A 23500-nucleotide genomic window follows, 5' to 3' on the forward strand; every position below is an offset into this window, starting at 1 on the left:
ACTGTGTCACAAGTGGGAGGAGCCTATTATTTACTGTGTCACAGGTGGGAGGAGCCTATTATTTACTGTGTCACAGGTGGGAGGAGCCTATTATTTACTATCACAGGTGGGAGGAGCCTATTATTTACTGTGTCATAGGTGGGAGGAGCCTATTATTTACTGTCACAGGTGGGAGGAGCCTATTATTTACTGTCACAGGTGGGAGGAGCCTATTATTTACTATCACAGGTGGGAGGAGCCTATTATTTACTATCACAGGTGGGAGGAGCCTATTATTTACTGTCACAGGTGGGAGGAGCCTATTATTTACTGTGTCACAGGTGGGAGGAGCCTATTATTTACTGTGTCACAGGTGGGAGGAGCCTATTATTTACTGTGTCACAGGTGGGAGGAGCCTATTATTTACTGTGTCATAGGTGGGAGGAGCCTATTATTTACTGTGTCATAGGTGGGAGGAGCCTATTATTTACTGTCACAGGTGGGAGGAGCCTATTATTTACTATCACAGGTGGGAGGAGCCTATTATTTACTGTGTCACAAGTGGGAGGAGCCTATTATTTACTGTGTCACAGGTGGGAGGAGCCTATTATTTACTGTGTCACAGGTGGGAGGAGCCTATTATTTACTGTGTCACAGGTGGGAGGAGCCTATTATTTACTGTCATAGGTGGGAGGAGCCTATTATTTACTGTCACAGGTGGGAGGAGCCTATTTACTGTCACAGGTGGGAGGAGCCTATTATTTACTGTCACAGGTGGGAGGAGCCTATTATTTACTGTCACAGGTCGGAGGAGCCTATTATTTACTGTCACAGGTGGGAGGAGCCTATTATTTACTGTCACAGGTGGGAGGAGCCTATTATTTACTGTCACAGGTGGGAGGAGCCTATTATTTACTGTGTCATAGGTGGGAGGAGCCTATTATTTACTGTCACAGGTGGGAGGAGCCTATTATTTACTGTCATAGGTGGGAGGAGCCTATTATTTACTGTCACAGGTGGGAGGAGCCTATTATTTACTGTGTCATAGGTGGGAGGAGCCTATTATTTACTGTGTCATAGGTGGGAGGAGCCTATTATTTACTGTGTCACAGGTGGGAGGAGCCTATTATTTACTGTCACAGGTGGGAGGAGCCTATTATTCAGTGTGTCACAGGTGGGAGGAGCCTATTATTTACTGTGTCACAGGTGGGAGGAGCCTATTATTTAGTGTCACAGGTGGGAGGAGCCTATTATTTACTGTGTCACAGGTGGGAGGAGCCTATTATTTAGTGTGTCACAGGTGGGAGGAGCCTATTATTTACTGTCACGGGTGGGAGGAGCCTATTATTTACTGTCATAGGTGGGAGGAGCCTATTATTTACTGTGTCACAGGTGGGAGGAGCCTATTATTTACTGTCATAGGTGGGAGGAGCCTATTATTTAGTGTGTCACAGGTGGGAGGAGCCTATTATTTACTGTCACAGGTGGGAGGAGCCTATTATTTACTGTCATAGGTGGGAGGAGCCTATTATTTACTGTCACAGGTGGGAGGAGCCTATTATTTACTGTGTCATAGGTGGGAGGAGCCTATTATTTACTGTCACAGGTGGGAGGAGCCTATTATTTACTGTCATAGGTGGGAGGAGCCTATTATTTACTGTCACAGGTGGGAGGAGCCTATTATTTACTGTGTCATAGGTGGGAGGAGCCTATTATTTACTGTGTCATAAGTGGGAGGAGCCTATTATTTACTGTCACAGGTGGGAGGAGCCTATTATTTACTGTCACAGGTGGGAGGAGCCTATTATTTAGTGTGTCACAGGTGGGAGGAGCCTATTATTTACTGTGTCACAGGTGGGAGGAGCCTATTATTTAGTGTGTCACAGGTGCGCGGAGCCTATTATTTACTGTCACGGGTGGGAGTAGCCTATTATTTACTGTCATAGGTGGGAGGAGCCTATTATTTAGTGTGTCACAGGTGGGAGGAGCCTATTATTTACTGTCACAGGTGGGAGGAGCCTATTATTTACTGTGTCATAGGTGGGAGGAGCCTATTATTTACTGTCACAGGTGGGAGGAGCCTATTATTTACTGTGTCATAGGTGGGAGGAGCCTATTATTTACTGTCACAGGTGGGAGGAGCCTATTATTTACTGTCATAGGTGGGAGGAGCCTATTATTTACTGTCACAGGTGGGAGGAGCCTATTATTTACTGTCATAGGTGGGAGGAGCCTATTATTTACTGTGTCATAGGTGGGAGGAGCCTATTACTGTGTCACAGGTGGGAGGAGCCTATTATTTACTGTCACAGGTGGGAGGAGCCTATTATTTAGTGTGTCACAGGTGGGAGGAGCCTATTATTTACTGTGTCACAGGTGGGAGGAGCCTATTATTTAGTGTGTCACAGGTGGGAGGAGCCTATTATTTACTGTGTCACAGGTGGGAGGAGCCTATTATTTACTGTGTCACAGGTGGGAGTAGCCTATTATTTACTGTGTCACAGGTGGGAGGAGCCTATTATTTACTGTCATAGGTGGGAGGAGCCTATTATTTAGTGTGTCACAGGTGGGAGGAGCCTATTATTTACTGTCACAGGTGGGAGGAGCCTATTATTTAGTGTGTCACAGGTGGGAGGAGCCTATTATTTACTGTCACAGGTGGGAGGAGCCTATTATTTACTGTCATAGGTGGGAGGAGCCTATTATTTACTGTGGCACAGGTGGGAGGAGCCTATTATTTACTGTGTCACAGGTGGGAGGAGCCTATTATTTACTGTCACAGGTGGGAGGAGCCTATTATTTAGTGTGTCACAGGTGGGAGGAGCCTATTATTTACTGTTACAGGTGGGAGGAGCCTATTATTTACTGTCACAGGTGGGAGGAGCCTATTATTTATTGTCACACGTGGGAGGAGCCTATTATTTAGTGTGTCACAGGTGGGAGGAGCCTATTATTTGCTGTCACAGGTGGGAGGAGCCTATTATTTATTGTCACACGTGGGAGGAGCCTATTATTTACTGTGTCACAGGTGGGAGGAGCCTATTATTTAGTGTCACAGGTGGGAGGAGCCTATTATTTACTGTCACAGGTGGGAGGAGCCTATTATTTAGTGTCACAGGTGGGAGGAGCCTATTATTTAGTGTCACACATGGGAGGAGCCTATTATTTAGTGTCACAGGTGGGAGGAGCCTATTATTTACTGTCACAGGTGGGAGGAGCCTATTATTTAGTATCATAGGTGGGAGGAGCCTATTATTTAGTGTCACAGGTGGGAGGAGCCTATTATTTAGTGTCACAGGTGGGAGGAGCCTATTATTTAGTGTCATAGGTGGGAGGAGCCTATTATTTAGTGTCACAGGTGGGAGGAGCCTATTATTTAGTGTCACAGGTGGGAGGAGCCTATTATTTACTGTCACACATGGGAGGAGCCTATTATTTAGTGTCATAGGTGGGAGGAGCCTATTATTTACTGTCACACATGGGAGGAGCCTATTATTTAGTGTCACAGGTGGGAGGAGCCTATTATTTAGTGTCACAGGTGGGAGGAGCCTATTATTTAGTGTCACAGGTGGGAGGAGCCTATTATTTAGTGTCACAGGTGGGAGGAGCCTATTATTTACTGTCACAGGTGGGAGGAGCCTATTATTTAGTGTCACAGGTGGGAGGAGCCTATTATTTAGTGTCACAGGTGGGAGGAGCCTATTATTTACTGTCACAGGTGGGAGGAGCCTATTAGTGTCACAGGTGGGAGGAGCCTATTATTTAGTGTCACAGGTGGGAGGAGCCTATTATTTAGTGTCACAGGTGGGAGGAGCCTATTATTTAGTGTCACAGGTGGGCGGAGCCTATTATTTACTGTGACAGGTGGGAGGAGCCTGTTATTTAGTGTCACAGGTGGGAGGAGCCTATTATTTAGTGTCACAGGTGGGAGGAGCCTATTATTTAGTGTCACAGGTGGGAGGAGCCTATTATTTAGTGTCACAGGTGGGAGGAGCCTATTATTTAGTGTCACAGGTGGGAGGAGCCTATTATTTAGTGTCACAGGTGGGAGGAGCCTATTATTTACTGTCACAGGTGGGAGGAGCCTATTATTTAGTGTCACAGGTGGGAGGAGCCTATTATTTACTGTCACAGGTGGGAGGAGCCTATTATTTAGTGTCATAGGTGGGAGGAGCCTATTATTTACTGTCACACATGGGAGGAGCCTATTATTTAGTGTCACAGGTGGGAGGAGCCTATTATTTGCTGCGTCAAAATCTCCAGCACCACCACTACATTATACCCCACCGCCACCAGCACTACCGTATGCCACCCCACCACCGCCACCACCTCCCAAACCACCACCACCACAAATAGCACCATCATCAATAGCACTACCACCACCATCAATAACACTACCACCACCAATAGCACTACAACCACCATCACCAGTAGCACCACCACCAATAGCTCTACCATCATTATTAGCACTATCATCAATAGTACTACCACCAACAGCACCACCACCACTAATAGCAACACCACCACCAATAGCAACACCACCACCAATAGCAACACCATCATCAATAGCGCCACCACCAGTAGCACCACCACCACCAACAGCACCACCAGTAGCACCACCACCACCAATAGCACCACCACCACCAATAGCACCACCACCACCAATAGCACCACCATCATCAATAGCACCACCACCACCAATAGCACCACCACCACCAATAGCGCCACCATCATCAATAGCACCACCACCACCAATAGCACCACCACCATCAATAGCACCACCACCACCAATAGCACCACCACCATCAATAGCACCACCACCATCATCAATAGCACCTCCACCACCAATAGCACCACCACCATTAATACTACCACCGCCACCACCAATAGCACCACCACCACCGGAGGGGTGGGTCATTGGCCTAATTCGGGGGGGGACATGGGCCTGCTCCGCATGGGTCAGTAGGCCTGTTGCAGTGTTCCTTCTTATGTTCTTAATAGCACGACCACCATCAATGCACCAATACCAATAGCACCACCACCTCCAATAGCACCTCCAACAATAGCACCACCAACATAACCAGGACACTATAGCCTCTCTGGAATGACAGTTCACGACTTGTACACGCAATTTCTTGTGTATTTACTTGAGTACTCTTATTATTATTATTATTATTAAACATTAGCCGGTATTCTCCCGGCTCGGGCCTTTTCCAAGTGGTGGCCCGGCCTTGGCTCTATCTTTAGGGAGTGTCTGAGACCTAAGTCTCCCATGGGAGGAGGCACAAGTACCTCCTCATCTTTGGGACCAACTGTCCCCAGGCCTAGCCACAAGCTAGGCCTCTCTGGTCTGCCAACCCCGCCCCAAGGGGGCTAATGGGAATGACAGTCTTGTGAGCTGAAAGCTCGGGCTCAGGCACCTACCCTACCCTAGAAGGGCTGGGCATGGTGTCGATCCTTGAGTACTCTCAGCATGGCCAGGGTGAGCCGGTGCACACACCCAATTTGCTCAATAAATAACAATTCTATACAATTCTTCCTAGAAAACGAAACAACTTAAATAAACCTTACACGTTGCATTATATATATAATGTAGCATTTTTCCCACTTAAAAATGTTATTTAATATGAATTAAATGCCTGAGTATTGGCAAGGGTTCTCGCCACAAAGTCTAGTTAGTCGTGTCTCAGCTGGTACTGTCGACGTACACTCCAGAGAAGTTATGGCCGGTTAAGAGTGGCCAGGAAACAGGGCATGTGTTTCTTGACGCGGGTCTTATGTGATGACTGAGGCCTTCCAATGCCTTACCAGTCCACTACTTAAAAAAAATAAGATAATTAGTTCTAACAAGCATTGTGACTTATATGGTGGCTAAGTCACACACACACACACACACACACACACACACACACACACACACACACACACACACACACCTCGACCGCGACAGAACACAAGAAGAAAGGACTACACTGAAAGAGAGGGTACAGAGACGCAAGGAGGAACGAGAAGCAATGAAAATGAGCAGGACCCAGACACAGGAGGAAGGGCAAACACACCCCACAGAATCTCCCACCAAAAGACCCCACCCGCGACATTCCCAGTGCAACTGAGCAACCTATACTACAACCCACTCACTGTTCCCTCTGCCACCAACCCCCATATCACAAACCTCACCCCAACAGCTGTCCCTTATGGGCATTCTGACCCCACCCCCACCAACACATACCCCACCTACACCACAGCCCCATATAGGCCCCCACCAAGGCTCTCGCTCCCCCAACCCCAATATACTTGCATGACCACAATGATAGAAAAGAAACTAAAGGTTTGGTACACAAACGCGGATGGAATAACGAATAAACATGAGGAGTGGAATGAAAGAATCAGTGAAAAATCCCCAGACATCATAGCAGTCACAGAAACAAAACTCGCTGAGACAATAACAGACACAATCTTCCCAACAGGATATCAGATCCTGAGGAAAGATAGAAGGAGTAGAGGGGGAGGAGGGGTTGCACTGCTCATAAAACACCAATGGGGATTTGAGGAAATGGAAGGCATGGACACGATTGGAGAAAGAGACTACATTGTAGGTACAATTCAGTCCGGAGAACATAAAGTAGTCATTGGAGTGATGTATAACCCACCACAGAACTGCAGGAGGCCAAGAGAGGAGTACGAAGAAAACAACAGGGTGATGGTGGACACACTGGCTGAGGTGGCAAGAAGAGCTCACTCGAGCAGAGCAAAGTTACTGGTAATGGGCGATTTCAACCACAGGGAGATCGACTGGGAAAACTTGGAGCCACATGGGGGTCCCAAAACATGGAGAGCCAAGATGATGGATGTGGTACTTGAAAACCTCATGCATCAACATGTCAGGGACACAACCAGAGAGAGAGGGGAGGATGAGCCAGCAAGACTGGATCTTGTGTTCACCCTGAGCAGTTCAGACATCGAGGACATCACTTACGAGAGGCCCCTTGGAGCTAGCGATCATGTGGTTCTGAGTTTTGACTATATAGTAGAGTTACAAGTGGAGAAGGTAACAGGAACTGAAGGGGACAGGCCAAACTATAAAAGGGGGGACTACACAGGTATGAGAAACTTCCTGCAGGAGGTTCAGTGGGACAGAGAAATGGTAGGAAAATCAGTAAACGAGATGATGGAATATGTGGCAACAAAGTGCAAGGAGGCAGAGGAAAGTTTTGTTCCCAAGGGAAACAGAAATAATAGGAAGACCAAAACGAGTCCTTGGTTTACCCGAAGGTGTAGGGAGGCAAAAACTAAGTGCAACAGAGAATGGAAAAGGTACAGGAGGCATAGGACCCAGGAAAACAAGGAGATTAGTAGAAGAGCCAGAAACGAGTATGCGCAGATAAGGAGGGAGGCCCAGCGACAGTATGAAAACGACATAGCATCGAAAGTCAAATCTGACCCGAAACTGCTGTATAGCCACATTAGGAGGAAGACAACAGTCAAGGACCAGGTGATAAGGCTGAGGAAAGAAGGTGGAGAACTCACAAGAAACGATCAAGAGGTATGTGAGGAGCTCAACACGAGATTTAAGGAAGTATTTACAGTAGAGACAGGAAGGACTCTGGGGGGACAGACCAGATGGGGACACCAACAAGGAATACACCAACAAGTGTTGGACGACATACATACAGATGAGGAGGAGGTGAAGAAACTGCTAAGGGACATCGATACCTCAAAGGCAATGGGACCGGACAACATCTCTCCATGGGTCCTTAGAGAGGGAGCAGATATGTTGTGCGTACCACTTACCACAATCTTCAACACATCCCTGGAAACTGGGCAACTACCTGAGGTATGGAAGACGGCAAATGTAGTTCCCATTTTCAAAAAAGGAGACAGAAAAGAGGCACTAAACTATAGACCTGTGTCATTGACGTGTATAGTATGCAAAATTATGGAGAAGATTATCAGGAGGAGAGTGGTGGAGCACCTGGAACGGAACAGGAGTATAAATGCCAACCAGCACGGATTCACGGAAGGCAAATCCTGTGTCACAAACCTTCTGGAGTTTTACGATAAAATAACAGAAGTAAGACAAGAGAGAGAGGGGTGGGTTGATTGCATCTTCTTGGATTGCAAGAAGGCCTTTGACACAGTTCCTCACAAGAGATTAGTGCAGAAGCTAGAGCATCAGGCGCATATAACAGGAAGAGCACTGCAATGGATCAGAGAATACCTGACAGGGAGGCAACAACGAGTCATGGTACGTAATGATGTATCACAGTGGGCACCTGTGACGAGCGGGGTCCCACAGGGGTCGGTCCTAGGACCAGTGCTATTTTTGGTATATGTGAACGACATGACGGAAGGGTTAGACTCAGAAGTGTCCCTGTTTGCAGATGATGTGAAGTTAATGAGGAGAATTAAATCTGATGAGGACCAGGCAGGACTTCAAAGAGACCTGGACAGACTGGACACCTGGTCCAGCAAATGGCTTCTCGAATTTAATCCTGCCAAATGCAAAGTCATGAAGATAGGGGAAGGGCACAGAAGACCACAGACAGAGTATAGGCTAGGTGGCCAAAGACTGCAAACCTCACTCAAGGAGAAAGATCTTGGGGTGAGTATAACACCGAGCATGTCTCCGGAAGCACACATCAATCAGATAACTGCTGCAGCATATGGGCGCCTGGCAAACCTGAGAACAGCATTCCGACACCTTAGTAAGGAATCATTCAAGACACTGTACACCGTGTATGTCAGGCCCATACTGGAGTATGCAGCACCTGTTTGGAACCCGCACTTGATAAAGCACGTCAAGAAACTAGAGAAAGTACAAAGGTTTGCAACAAGGTTAGTTCCAGAGCTAAGGGGAATGTCCTATGAAGAAAGATTAAGGGAAATCGGCCTGACGACACTGGAGGCCAGGAGGGTCAGGGGAGACATGATAACGACATATAAAATACTGCGTGGAATAGACAAGGTGGACAAGGACAGGATGTTCCAGGGAGGGGACACAGAAACAAGAGGCCACAATTGGAAGTTGAAGACACAAATGAGTCAGAGAGATAGTAGGAAGTATTTCTTCAGTCATAGAGTTGTAAGGCAGTGGAATAGCCTAGAAAATGACGTAGTGGAGGCAGGAACCATACACAGTTTTAAGACGAGGTTTGATAAAGCTCATGGAGCGGGGAGAGAGAGGGTCTAGTAGCAACCGGTGAAGAGGCGGGGCCAGGAGCTAGGACTCGACCCCTGCAACCACAAATAGGTGAGTACAAATAGGTGAGTACACACACACACACAATTATATATATATATATATATATATATATATATATATATATATATATATATATATATATATATATATATATATATAATGTCGTGCCGAATAGGCAGAACTTGCCATCTTGGCTTAAATAGCAATGCTCATCTTGCCATATAGGACAAGTGAAAATTTGTGTATGCAATAATGTCGCCAAAATCATTCTGAACCTAACGAAAAAAATATATTTCACTGTGTTTGTTTAGTATTAAATTATTGTAAACAAATCTAAAATATATTTAGTTGGGTTAGGCTAAAATAAATTACTCTTGTTATATCGTAAGGGTTCTTTAATGGAGATATCGTAGGTTGAAGGTAGACACACTTGTAGGATGGTAACTATATTGTCAGACTGAGATGAGGGATGGAGCCCAGTGCCTTGCCTGTCTACGCCTGGATGGTCTGCCGCCGAGTGAGGCCGGGGCAGAGGTATGAGCCTACACATCTGTATCCCGTGACGTCACACAAAGCCACAGGCCTACAAGGGATCTCGTATCTAAAGCACATGGATGATACTAATATGCTATGCTATATAATACTGGGAATACAGGGATCAGCAACTATGCTGACAGCTCGGTCATGTTACGTATGTCGTCCCGACATACACTACTATACTACAGACTGAACAGGCAGGCGGATCTGGGCTGATTCTATACAATAACAAATTCATATATAACTTAGAACTAATGGATGGTATCATAATGGATTTTACGTAATGGGTGTTAACGTATTCTTTACAAACTATAAGAACAAATCATTATACAATATGGGTGGAATTGATCGATCGATCTGTATTCATGCACTCTACGGATTCTGAGGAAGAATAAATATATATATATATACAAGGTGAAATTAACAGCAAAAGCATCCAGTGCACTCAGACTATTACTGTCAATTCTCAGAATACGGAGGGAACGTGAACACGAAAATTTCTGACAAACTGATCAGCTAATAACAAAACACACAGTTGATAATTTCATTCATCTCGGACATCTAATTATACAGACTATGTACATTTAAACCCAATTCTGCGAGGGTGAGGTTTACATATGCAGAATGGTTATCATCTCTGGGAGGATCGAATTCCTCTGCAGTGGCTAACACATGCCTTGACTGAGGACAGTCTGAACGAGTATCTACAAAAGATACAGGTACAATCACTAGTGACTGTGGAATTACTAATTCGTCTGTTAGGAGTACTCAACTCAACTATTCGATACAGTAATTCTTGGCTCATTACAAAGTCACTAATGGGTGCTGGTGGCTTCACAGTAAGAATAAGATCTTCCTGGAGCAGGAATCGAATCACACCAGAACACAAGGGATCGGTTCTTTGGGCATTTTTGACATCCTCGACAGTAAATGGAGGATCTGCAGTAACTACACTAACGTGTCGCGATAAAGCATCTGCGACTACATTCGACTTGCCAGGTAAATTTTCAAAAGTGGGATTGAACTCTTGGATAGTCAAGGTCCATCTGGCTAACCTTCCAGTAGGCTGTTTGTTCTGGAATAAAGGTAACAGTTCTTTCTTACTGGAGGAAAGAACAAACTCGGTGGAGTGGATGACTCCCCCCGGTTGAAAAAATTTAACGCTTTAACATGCAATATGAGCAAGGGAGAACGAATCTACTATCTCAAACTGCAAGCACAGGAGAAAAGAAATGAACACGGTCAACAATACTGATATTCAATCTGAGTCGCACACAGTGACACGAGGTATCAGCTATAAAGAAACTACACTTACAAACGTTAACATGTGAAAGTTACTCGAGAAATAACTTCTTACAATGCACTGATTACTGTCAACTAGGATGGGATCACCATCTGAAACACAAGGAACAACAGACACTCTAGTAAGAACACTAGCTGTAACAGAGACGTCTTTCTGCAGACAGCATGTCACATCAACAAGAGATGGCATTACTAGTTTCAAGTAATCGTTTTCTGACAAGGCATCCCCTGTGGAGAAACTACTACTCGAACTAGCAGTCATTGCAGGGATAGGCTGTGCACTCAAGGCAGTCCGAGTGTCCCCGGACACTTGAGGCAACGGAACACTATCCTGCAAGTCTGAAGGTGTAGGTGGAACACAGATGGGAATGACAGAATTACTAGTGCCTGACCGCTCGGCTACGTTAATAAGTAATTCACGGATCTATAGGAACTTAATCTGAACTTCACATTTCGCAGCACTTTAACAAATCTCAGATACAAGCTGTGAGAACAAACACATTGCTCAAGGGCTAGATATTGTCTTTCAGTCAGTAAGGGAATGTTGGTACTGTGGACTGATTCATATTGACTTTGACTGGCATGATACACTAAGTGAATGTTCAAAAGTGACTGGGACATCTTCTCAGTGAAAATACTGAAGTGCATAAGGCAAGAAAAATGGAGAGAATGACACAATAAGCTTAAACGGGAAGAAAATGCTTAACGATTCTGCATAAGTAATTAAAAATTGACAAGTTACACAGTAAGCAAAGAACTCACACAAGAAAAATATGCAACTGAATGAACTACACTTGAAAATCAAGAGAACTTATACTTACTCAAATCTGATTTGCTCAACTTTTACTTTAAATTGAATGAATGGCACAGTGAGTTGTCTTTACTTTCAATGCAACAGGAAAATACACAATAAAATGATAAAATGGACTCAATAAACTTGTGCAAAAATTAAAACAGACACACAATTCACTGAAATAAAAATAAAATGACACAGAATAAAATACTATGCACAGAACAGAGCATAAGAAACTGCACTGTAATAAACTGTAGCAATATTGCAAATTAATTGCTAATCAACAAGTACTTCATAAAATTTTCTGCAAGGAAACTTTAATAGCAACACAATATTTGCACAAGAATTATTGCAAAAATGAGTCAATGTGCAATAATAAAAAAATTATTACACACTCAAGAAAAGAAATATATCAAGGGATGAACACTTTAACTCTTAACTGCACTTAAACAACACTTAACAAGCAAAGAACAATTTACTTTAAAAGGAGAACTTAAAAATTGCACTAAGAGTGAATTTGTTCAATAAAACATGAAAAATAATAGGTGCTAAAAACACACAACAAAAAAGTTTTAAGACTTACAGTGATGCAGAACACAACACATCAACATAAACACAGTACTAGAATTTTCTTGCAATGAAACTTGATGTGTGAAAAATTTTGTAAAAAAATTATTTCTTGCTGGGACTTTAAAAATGGCACTATTGTCTGTGGAAATAAGACAAATTAGACACTGGCTAAATGAAAGAATATGAACACAAGAATGTTCAACACACAGGGAACAAAATAAAAATACACAAATGCTGGGAAGAAAAAAAAATAACAGACAACACTGAGTTGTGATGCAGAATATGAGGTGAAAAATTTACTGAAATACTTCACTGGAATACTGAGAACACAAGGTGATTCTGAAGTGTAACACAAGTTCTATACTGCTCATATGTTGCACACACAACAAAGGAAACACTAAGTACTTACTTCAAGTGTATAAAAAGATACACAACACAACAGATATAAGATAATGCACGAAAATTAACACTGAGTTAAGGAGATTAAAAGAAATTAATGCAATCAGTACATGATAAACACTGAGTCTGATCAAGAGTCACTGAATGTCACTAAGAAAAAAATCACTGGGAACACAAAATAAATGTCTCAACACTCGCAAATGTCTCTAAAAAAAAAATTATCATTGTAACACTTGAAGAATGAGATTGATGGATTGTTTATATGGTCTTGCTGCTGTCCTCTGCACAGATGATCGTAGAATTGCGCTTACATCGGCGATAAACACACACAGGAGGCTTTATAAAGATGGCGCGAACACACTCTAGCTCTTGACCCCCTATGTGGTCCTTAAAATATGGTGCTACAACCCTTAGCAGTGCACCAAAACACTGATGAGGTAGGTGAGTGTGTAATGGCTGACTGTAGTTGGGTTTGTGGGTTAACAGGACTGAGACCGGCAATGGTGCGACACACGTGATCGTGAGTGGCTGGGCTTATGGGTTGAACGTCGTAAGCCTCACTGAGAACACCCACACTGCCGCGAAGATAATTCTAAGCCGGCTGGCTTAAAATAAACCCACGAAATACTACAACACCACAAGGATGAAAAAGAGCACTCAAAATGCTTGGAGCTTGAATCACAAGCGATGAAGACTACTCACGTGGCTTGCTTGAGTACTGGGGTAAGACACCTGGGTTAGTTGCTAGCTGGCTTATCTTAACCCTTCACACAGAATAGCTTGATAACTTCACACGATGAGCACAGCAGGGGTGGAAGCTGGCTTGGCAGGCAAAGGAATTGGATGGAGTAGGCTAGGCTCGACTGGGCTCGGTTGTTCTGACTCCCCCACCACAGACTGGAAGCTGGCTTATTTTGCAAACTCGGGTCAACCCCTCGGGAGTGATGCAAATAAGCAGAAAACACTAATACAAAGAGACTGACCAGTGAATAATGTAGAAGCTGGTAGAGTAGCTGGCTTGAGGTAGCTGACTTGAGGTAGCTGGATGGGGTGAACCTCGGTAGACCTACTGGTGACACGAAATGGCCGTCTTGCTGGTCGACAATTTTATCTCCAGAAATCGCTGTAATCGTCAGAATTACAGGCCCTCCGCTGCCACCATTTATCGTAAGGGTTCTTTAATGGAGATATCGTAGGTTGAAGGTAGACACACTTGTAGGATGGTAACTATATTGTCAGACTGAGATGAGGGATGGAGCCCAGTGCCTTGCCTGTCTACGCCTGGATGGTCTGCCGCCGAGTGAGGCCGGGGCACAGGTATGAGCCTACACATCTGTATCCCGTGATGTCACACAAAGCCACAGGCCTACAAGGGATCTCGTATCTAAAGCACATGGATGATACTAATATGCTATGCTATATAATACTGGGAATACAGGGATCAGCAACTATGCTGACAGTTATAATAAGGTTAGGTAAGCTTTCTAAGTTCCTTTTGGTGCAAAATTATAAATTTTTACATCAACATTAATGAAAATAATATATCTTTAAACGTATAAGAGAAAATTTTAGAAAGGATTTAATTTTAAATGAGTTCTTGCTAATTGACCAGTTTTACATATTCGGCACGACATATATATAATCAACACTGCGCTAGCCAAGGATTCGAACCCATGTTGTACTGGCCTGCCTCATGGTAAGCAAGAACCACATGATGCTTTAAACCACAGGACCACCCAACCCTACAAGAATGCTGCAGCCAGCACACAGCTAGCTGTTGGGCCGCCATCCGAGGGCATACGTAGGTGTGGGAGCTTCTAAGCTAATTTCATTCTCATCCCTGTTTGGTGTACTAGCCTCACGAGCAGTATTTATATATTATTGTAACCACGAACGAGTGGTATTGATCAATAACAACACTGTGCTGGCTGCAGCATTCTTGTAGGGTTGGGTGGTCCTGTGGTTTAAAGCATCATGTGGTTCTCACTTACCATGAAGCAGGCCAGTACAACATGGGTTCGAATCCTTGGCTAACATAGTGTTGTTACTGATCAATACCACTCGTTCGTGATTACAATAATATATACATATATATATATATATATATATATATATAGATATATATATATATATATATATATATATATATATATATATATATAATGTCGTGCCGAATAGGCAGAACTTGCGATCTTGGCTTAAATAGCAACTCTCATCTTGCCATATAGGACAAGTGAAAATTTGTGTATGCAATAATTTCGCCAAAATCATTCTTAACCTAACGAAAAAAATATATTTTGCTGTGTTTGTTTAGTATTAAATTATTGTAAACAAATCTAAAATATATTTAGTTGTATTAGGCTAAAATAAATTGTTCTTGTTATAATAAGGTTAGGTAAGTTTTCTAAGATTCTTTTGGTGCAAAATTAAAAAATTTTACATCAACATTAATGAAAAAAATATATCTTTAAACGTATAAGAGAAAATTTCGGAACTGACTTAATTTTAAATGAGTTCTTGCTAATTGACCAGTTTTACATATTCGGCACGACATATATATATATATATATATATATATGTGTATATATATATATATGTGTATATATATATATATATATATATAATGCCGTGCCGAATAGGCAGAACTTGCGATCTTGGCTTAAATAGCAACGCTCATCTTGCCATATAGGACAAGTGAAAATTTGTGTATGCAATAATTTCGCCAAAATCATTCTGAACCTAACGAAAAAAATATATTTCACTGGGTTTGTTTAGTATTAAATTATTGTAAACAAATCTAAAATATATTTAGTTGGGTTATGCTAAAATAAATTTTTCTTATTATAATAAGGTTAGGTAAGTTTTCTAAGATTTTTTTGGTGCAAAATTAAAAAAAATTACATTAACATTAATGAAAAAATATATCTTTAAATGTATAAGAGAAAATTTCAGAAAGGCCTTAATTTTAAATGAATTCTTGCTAATTGACCAGTTTTACATATTCGGCACGACACACACACATTATATATATATATATATATATATATATATATATATATATATATATATATAATATATATATATATATATATATAAAATCACGAAACAAGTGATTATAAATCATTTACCAAACTGCGGCAGGCGAGGACTCGACCCTACGAACCTTATACCGCCTCCGGAGACAGCACAATGTACGCATCACCTTACCACTTGAGCCAGCGATCCTACAAGAACCAAGCACACAGCACGTAGCTATGTTTATTGTTGTTAGGTCACCCTGCCTAGGTGGGATACGGCCAGTTTATTTATTACGCCTCCTGGGAAGCAAGTGAAAACTCAGAAGGTTCTAACCACTACCAACAATCATACAAATATCATGTACCTAGTATCACTAGGCATGTTTCATGATGTGACCTAGGTCCATGATGTTGGTAGGATTGCTGGTGCAGTGGTTAGAACATCATGAGTGTTGACTTGCTTCCCAGGAGGCAGACTAAGATAACACGGGTTCAATACCCTTGTGAAGGCTTACTCAGCTCTGTAACAACTTCAGACAGTATTACCAAGGCTGGCTCCTCCTCAGGAAAATTAATGAATAGAAAAAGAAATAATAACAGACAAACATAAACACTTTATTATACAGAAAATATGAAATATAAAACACTTAAATATGAAATATTAATCCTACATTAAAGAAAATGAAAAATATAAATGATAACTGAATTCAACACTAATATAAAACTTGGGTGTCTGATGTTGGTGACACTGTTGTTGAAATCGTAGCCGTTGCCGATGATGGGGGGGGGGTCGCAGGTGTTGGTTACAACCCACTGGCTAGTTCTTCACAGTATAGCCTTGAGTATTCTATCCCGATGACAGGAAAGCAGGTTCTTTACCGCTGCAATGATGAGGGGTTACGTCCTGCAATTTCATACAGGTGCACAGGTAATTAAATCAAAAAAGGGGAAGTCTCAGGACGTTTGTCCATCTCCATCAGTCCTACTCGTTGATTGGCAGGTGACCCTCTCTGTCATCCAAGCTGGAAAGATAGATAGGTTACCCACTGCTTAAGAAATCACTCTCCATGATAAGTACAACACCTAAAAGATGTGGTGATTATTACAACAGTCAACTTAGAGCAAAACTGAAAGGACTAAGTTTATTATTGGTCAAAAGTGAAGCTTTCAACCAATAAATCCACTAGAATACAATGCAGGAATGTACTTACAGTAGTGCTGGTAGCTGTGAGTCTAGTGATTACTGTTTGGACCGGAGCCCCACACGTCAGCTTTCGGGGAGGGGGAAAGAAGGGGAAGGGATAGCGGGAGCTAGACTGACCCTACCTTAACAAGCAGCTGGCAGTCAAACTATCACTTTCGGGGTGGGGGAAAAAAGGCGGAAATAGTGGGAACTTGACTTGCCCTACCTTAACAAGTAGCCGGCAATGAAACTATTGTTACTATATACTCCATCGCTACTCCTATCTATTGAACTTTTCCCTCACACTCCCCCATACCAAGACTTATAGTCAAGGAGTATAAGAAGAATAGGCGAGGAAAAAGTTCTAACATGTGGAAGTTGCATAAGGCAACAAATCTTCTACTGACTGTCACAACTTAACCAGTCAGAGAAATAATTGGATGAACCATTGATATACATAATATGGAACTTAAAAGCCTGGAGTGCCAATGTCCACCTCAAGAGGCGACTGTTGGTTCCCTTAAAAGTTCCTAGGTATATCAAAGGTTTGTGGTCCGTTTCTAAAATGAATTCTTTTCCCAGCAAATAAAATTTAAGTTTTGAGATACCCCACACAAGGGCTAAACATTCCTTTTCTATTGTGGAGTATCTTGTTTCTGCGGGAAGGAGTTTCCGGCTTAGGAAGCATACAGGGAAGGGAGTACCATCATGGTATTGTAGTAACACTGCACCTAAGCCAGTATTGGAGGCATCAGTTCTTAAACAAAATGTTTTATTAATATCTGGAATCTTAAGTATAGGGTCTTTCGAGAAGATATTTTTAATCTCATTTAAACTTTCCCCGAGCTACGTTGGAAAGTTCAAGAGGTTCCTTCACAGACTTTTTAAGGAAGTCGGATAAGATGCCTGTAAGATCAGTAAGGTTCGGGATAAACCGTGCATAAAAATTTACAGAACCAAGAAAGCTACGCATGAGCTTCTTGGTTTTGGGGAATTTAAATTCTAATAAAGCTTTGATCTTACTGGGGAAAGGCTGCAGAGAGTTATTAGAAAGCATCAGTCCAAGATATCTAATCTTGTTATACCCAAGGAAGCATTTCTTCGGCTTGGCAGTGAGGCCATGTGAGCGTAACCTACGCAAAACTGCTGTTAATGTTTGGATATGTTCGCCCCACATGGATGTCATTATGTAAATGTTATCAAAATAAACTGAAACATTTGGCATATTACCCAAGACCTTTCTCATCAGTCTCGCGTAGGTAGCACAGGCAGTTACCAACCCGAAGGGCATAGTTCTATATTGCATCAGTCCTTGGTGTGTAGGAAAAGCGGTGTACTGCTTAGAAGAAGGATCTAACATGACTTGATGATATGTCTGTGCAATATCAATCTCTGAAAAGAAGGAAGAGTCATGAAATTTGTGTAGATCGCTATCTATTAAGGGCATAGGCTCAGCATCCCACCGAGTTATAGCATTAAGGCCTCTGAAGTCAACAGCAAGTCTATATGAATTATCCTCCTTCTTAACCATGACTACTGGTAAACAATGTGAAGATACTGAAGGTTCAGTGATCTTTAGTTTTAATAATCTGTCTACCTCTCGGTCAAATGCATCCCTAAGGTGAACTGGAACTGGATATAATTTTCGTTTGATAGGATTGTCCGTCACTAAGTCAATCTTATGGACTACCGTGGAGGTAACACCTGGAATATCAGTAAAGACGTTTGAAAAGTTACTCACACATTGAAGTAGTTCATGTCTCTTATGGTCATCCAAAGATTCACTAATATTAATGTTGGTTGCGCCCGAGTGGTCAAGAGTCACCAAGTCACGTAGTTCTTCATCATAGTCTAAGTTAGAGGTGTCAATTACGAACACCTTACATTCTTCAGTTGTCGAATAAAGTTCATGTGGAAAAACTAAGTCCAAGTTATTAAGGCAGTTAACCGAATTTCTTCGGTAATATTTCTTAAGGATGTTGATATGATAAAGCTTAGGTTTCCCCTTGACTTCTATGAGGTAGTCAACTTTCCCACAAATTTTTAATACTTTATATGGACCTTTCCATGCTACTAATAATTTATTTGACTTGATCGGCAAAAGTACAAGAACTTCATCCCCTACTTTAAAACTTCTCCTCTGACTTTTGTAATCAAAATGGGTTTTGTACTGGTCCATTGACAAGTGTAAGTTTTTCGAAACTATGTAAGAGGTCTCCTTAAGTTTGAATCTAAGGTCAAGGAGAAACTGGTAAGAAGACTGAACCTCAGCATTTACCTCCTCATTAGTCCATAAGTCATGAAGTATGGACAATGGGCCTCTGGCCTGTCTACCATAGAGAAGTTCAAAAGGTGAAAACCCCAATGAGTCACTGGGAACTTCCCTCATGGCAAACAAAGCACAGGGTAGGTAACGATGCCACTCCTTAGGTTTAAGGGAGCAAAGTTTCCTTAAAATTGACTTGAGAATCGAATGCTGGCGCTCAATCCTCCCATTACAGCTGGGATGATAGGGTGTGGTGAAGAAAGGCATCACTCCCAGAAGTTGGTATAGATATTGCATTAAGTCAGATGTGAATTGTGTCCCACAGTCAGACAAAATTTCTCTAGGGATGCCCACTCTGGAGAAGATGGACAAAAGGGCTTCAGCCACCTCTGTAGTGGTGATGGTCTTTAAGGGTATGGCTTAAGGGAAACTCGAAGCATAATCAACTAATGTTAATATATATCTATGTCCCCCAGATGAAAGTGGAGATAAAGGACCAACGATGTCAATAGCTACTCTTTCCAAAGGTACCGTAAAGACTGGCATTTTGACCATAGGTACTCGCCTGGTACCTCGGGAGGATGACAGTTGGCAAACTTTACACGATCTACAATAGGTAGTGACGTCTGAGGATATTTTTGGCCAAAAATAGGTTTCTCTAATTTTATTTAAGGTTTCACGCTGTGAGAAATGTCCGGCCACTGGCAGGTCATGAGCCATTTTAAGAACAGTCTCTCTGCATTGACTTAGACTATTTCATCTTAGTTGTTCCATCTCATCTGAATTTAATTTGAATACTGACTTGTACAAGATACCTTTTATATATTCAAATTTATATGAAAAGTTTTTCCTTTGGATAACTTGATTTTGTTTAGCGGCATTATGGCAATCCTGAAGAGAAGGGCAATTACGTTGTAAATTGACAAAGGAGTCCTTCGATATGTCTAAACTCTAAAGGCTTAAAGTCAGGGAAAATCAAAGGATGGACAGTAGGAGAAGCCTGGGCTTTGGTCTGAGCCCTAGTCAAGACATTTATAGTATCGGAGGTGATATCTTCACTTTCATCTAATATGTGAACTGGTGATCCTACTACCTGGCTTTCGAGAGTAGCATCACTGGCTTTTAATCCCACATGAATCTCACGAGACAGTCTCATCTGAACTTTCGAGGGGCTTCTCTGACTCTACAGAAAGAGGATCTGAAACACCTATGTCCATCTTTGGTGATGAAAGGTCAACCTCAGAAGGAAGAATGGCACCTTTTACATTACCTATTAGTACGGAGCAAGAAGTGATGGGAGCTAGTATGGCTTCAGACCAACCTGTGAACCATTTAGACCTAATGTAACAACGGATGGTAGGAAAAGTGTCCGTACGGCCCAAGTAGTCTGAAAGTATAGTAGAGGAATGAGTTTCTTTAAGGTTAGGGAACAGCTTATCAGAAATGACTATACATGTGCATCCAGTGTCTCGTAAAATGGTAGATACATTAAGTCCATTAACTGTTCCTGAACAGAAGGGTGCTTGGTCATTACAGTCTTTAAAACATCTTCCAACTTTTTGGACCTTCTTAGAAGGACAATCTGGACGTTTATGTCCCTTAACACCACACAAATGACAAACAGGAATAAAAGAAGTCACTTTACTTTCCACTAGAGGCTTTGATTTCTTAAGGTCTGATGAACCCTTGCCCTTAGGGTTCGATCCCTTTAGGTCTTTATAGGAATTGTGAGCCTCAGCATACAGGTCAGCAGCCTCAGCAACTTCCTCAGCTTTAATCAGGTTACGTTCTCTGATGAATGTTCGTATCTGATGGGGAAGAGCTGTCAGGAACTGGTCAGCAACCATGAAGTTTCTAAGAGATTCATAACTGCGATCAATTCCTGAACTCTCTATCCAAAAGTCGAACAAACGAGTGTTACCTGTAACTGCTGAAAGTTCTGGCCAGGCTGTAAGTGGTTTTTTGATATGCTTTAAGGATTGCCTTCTTCAGTAGGTTATAATTACATATGATATCCTGCGACAAAGTTGCATAGATATTCAAGGCTGTACCAGAAAATAACATTCCTAACCTGGTAGCCCAGGTGTCAGCAGGCCATTCACAGAGGGTAGCGGTATTTTCAAACCTGATAATTTATGAAGTTATGTCTTCCCCTCTGTGAAGGGAGGTAAATTAGGTGTTGGAATATGTGCACTAGCTGCACGTTGTTCCATTACTCCTTCATCTAATTGCTGTGAGAAAGGTAACTTTTTATTCTCTAATTCAAGGTGAGCTTGTTCGAGCTCGCGATCCTTTTCTCTCTCCCTTAACTCATATTCTCTGTCCTTTGCTCTTTCCTCAAGTTCCCTTAATTTAACTTGTTCCTCACGTACTCTAGTTCTTTCTTCACGATCAAGTCTATCGTGCTCCTTTTTGTCTTCTCTCTTTCTGTCTTTCTTGGATTTCTCTCTCAATTCTCTCTCTCTCCTTTTTCTCCTGTCTTTCAAGGTTCTCTTTCTCCTTTTTATCCTCTCTTTCTCTTCTTTCTCTCTCTTTATTCTCTTCTCTTTCGATTCTCTCTCTCTCTCTCTTTCAAGTCTTTCCTGGATCTTAGCACTAATGAAAGATTCTAAATTTTTCCCTGTTATTCCTAACTTACTTCCAGCATTCATCCAAAACTGGTATTCCTCCATGCTTGCAAGAATAACTTAAACTATCAGGGGAAATGAAACGGGTATTAAAGAAAACGGAGGGTTCAATTCCTGCTCCGCTCAAACTGTAAATAAACCAGAGGGCTCGATCCCTGCTTCAATTAAACAATATGTATTAATTAAAACGAAGGGTTCTATGCCGTCTCCGAGCAAACAGTAAGTAGAATGGGGTCGCTTGACCATCCAATCTTCTCACCAACAAATCAAGAGTGTCCTATGACAGTTCCCTTGATATAATAAAGAGCTCAATGAAACAAATTGTCACTGGAAAATATCGTGTCCCTAGAGTCTAATCCTCCAAAGTGTTTCAAGCTCACACAAAAATAGATGGCAGAATTAACTAGTATTCCTGCCTTGACTTGACTTACAATAAATTGAGACCATAACAATCACCAAATCTTTTAAATACTTGTACTGTAGTCCTACCATAGAGAATGATTACTCATGGCTGGTGGTAACCGTCTGTGGTATGCGGCGTTGAAGTTCCAATGGTAGATTCGAGATGGAGTTGAATCTTGATTCAGTAGAGTTGATCCTGGCAAGGTCGCCACTTGTGAAGGCTTACTCAGCCCTGTAACAACTTCAGACAGTATTACCAAGGCTGGCTCCTCCTCAGGAAAATTAGTGAATAGAAAAAGAAATAATAACAGACAAACATAAACACTTTATTATATAGAAAATATAAAATATAAAACTTAAATATGAAATATTAATCCTACATTAAAGAAAATGAAAAATATAAATGATAACTGAATTCAACACTAATATAAAACTTGGGTGTCTGATGTTGGTGACACTGTTGTTGAAATCGTAGCCGTTGCCGAAGATGGGGGGGGGGTCGCAGGTGTTGGTTACAACCCACCGGTTCGTTCTTCACAGTATAGCCTTGAGTATTCTATCCCGATGACAGGAAAGCACGTTCTTTACCGCTGCAATGATGAGGGGTTACGTCCTGCAATTTCTTACAGGTGCACAGGTAATTAAATCCAGAAAGGGGAAGTCTCAGGACGTTCGTCCATCTCCATCAGTTCTACTCGTTGATTGGCAGGTGACCCTCTCTGTCATCCAAGCTGGAAAGATAGACAGGTTACCCACTGCTTAAGAAATCACTCTCCATGATAAGTACAATACCTAAAAGATGTGGTGATTATTACAACAGTCAACTTAGAGCAAGACTGAAAGGACTAAGTTTATTATTGGTCAAAAGTGAAGCTTTCAACCAATAAATCCACTAGAATACAAGGCAGGAATGTACTTACAGTAGTGTTGGGAGCTGTGAGTCTAGTGATTACTGTTTGGACCGGAGCCCCATACTTCACCTTTCGGGAGGGGGGGGGAAGAAGAAGGGGAAGGGATAGCAGGAGCTAGACTGACCCTACCTTAACAAGCAGCCGGCAGTCAAACTATCACTTTCGGGGTGGGGGAAAAAAGGAGGGAATAACGGGAGCTTGACTTACCCTACCTTAACAAGTAGCCGGCAATGAAACTATTGTTACTATATACTCCATCGCTACTCCTATCTATTGAACTTTTCCCTCACAACCCTACTAGTTGTAGTAAAA

This window comes from Cherax quadricarinatus, chromosome 91, assembly GCF_038502225.1.
Source record: "Cherax quadricarinatus isolate ZL_2023a chromosome 91, ASM3850222v1, whole genome shotgun sequence".
NCBI lineage: Eukaryota > Metazoa > Arthropoda > Malacostraca > Decapoda > Parastacidae > Cherax > Cherax quadricarinatus.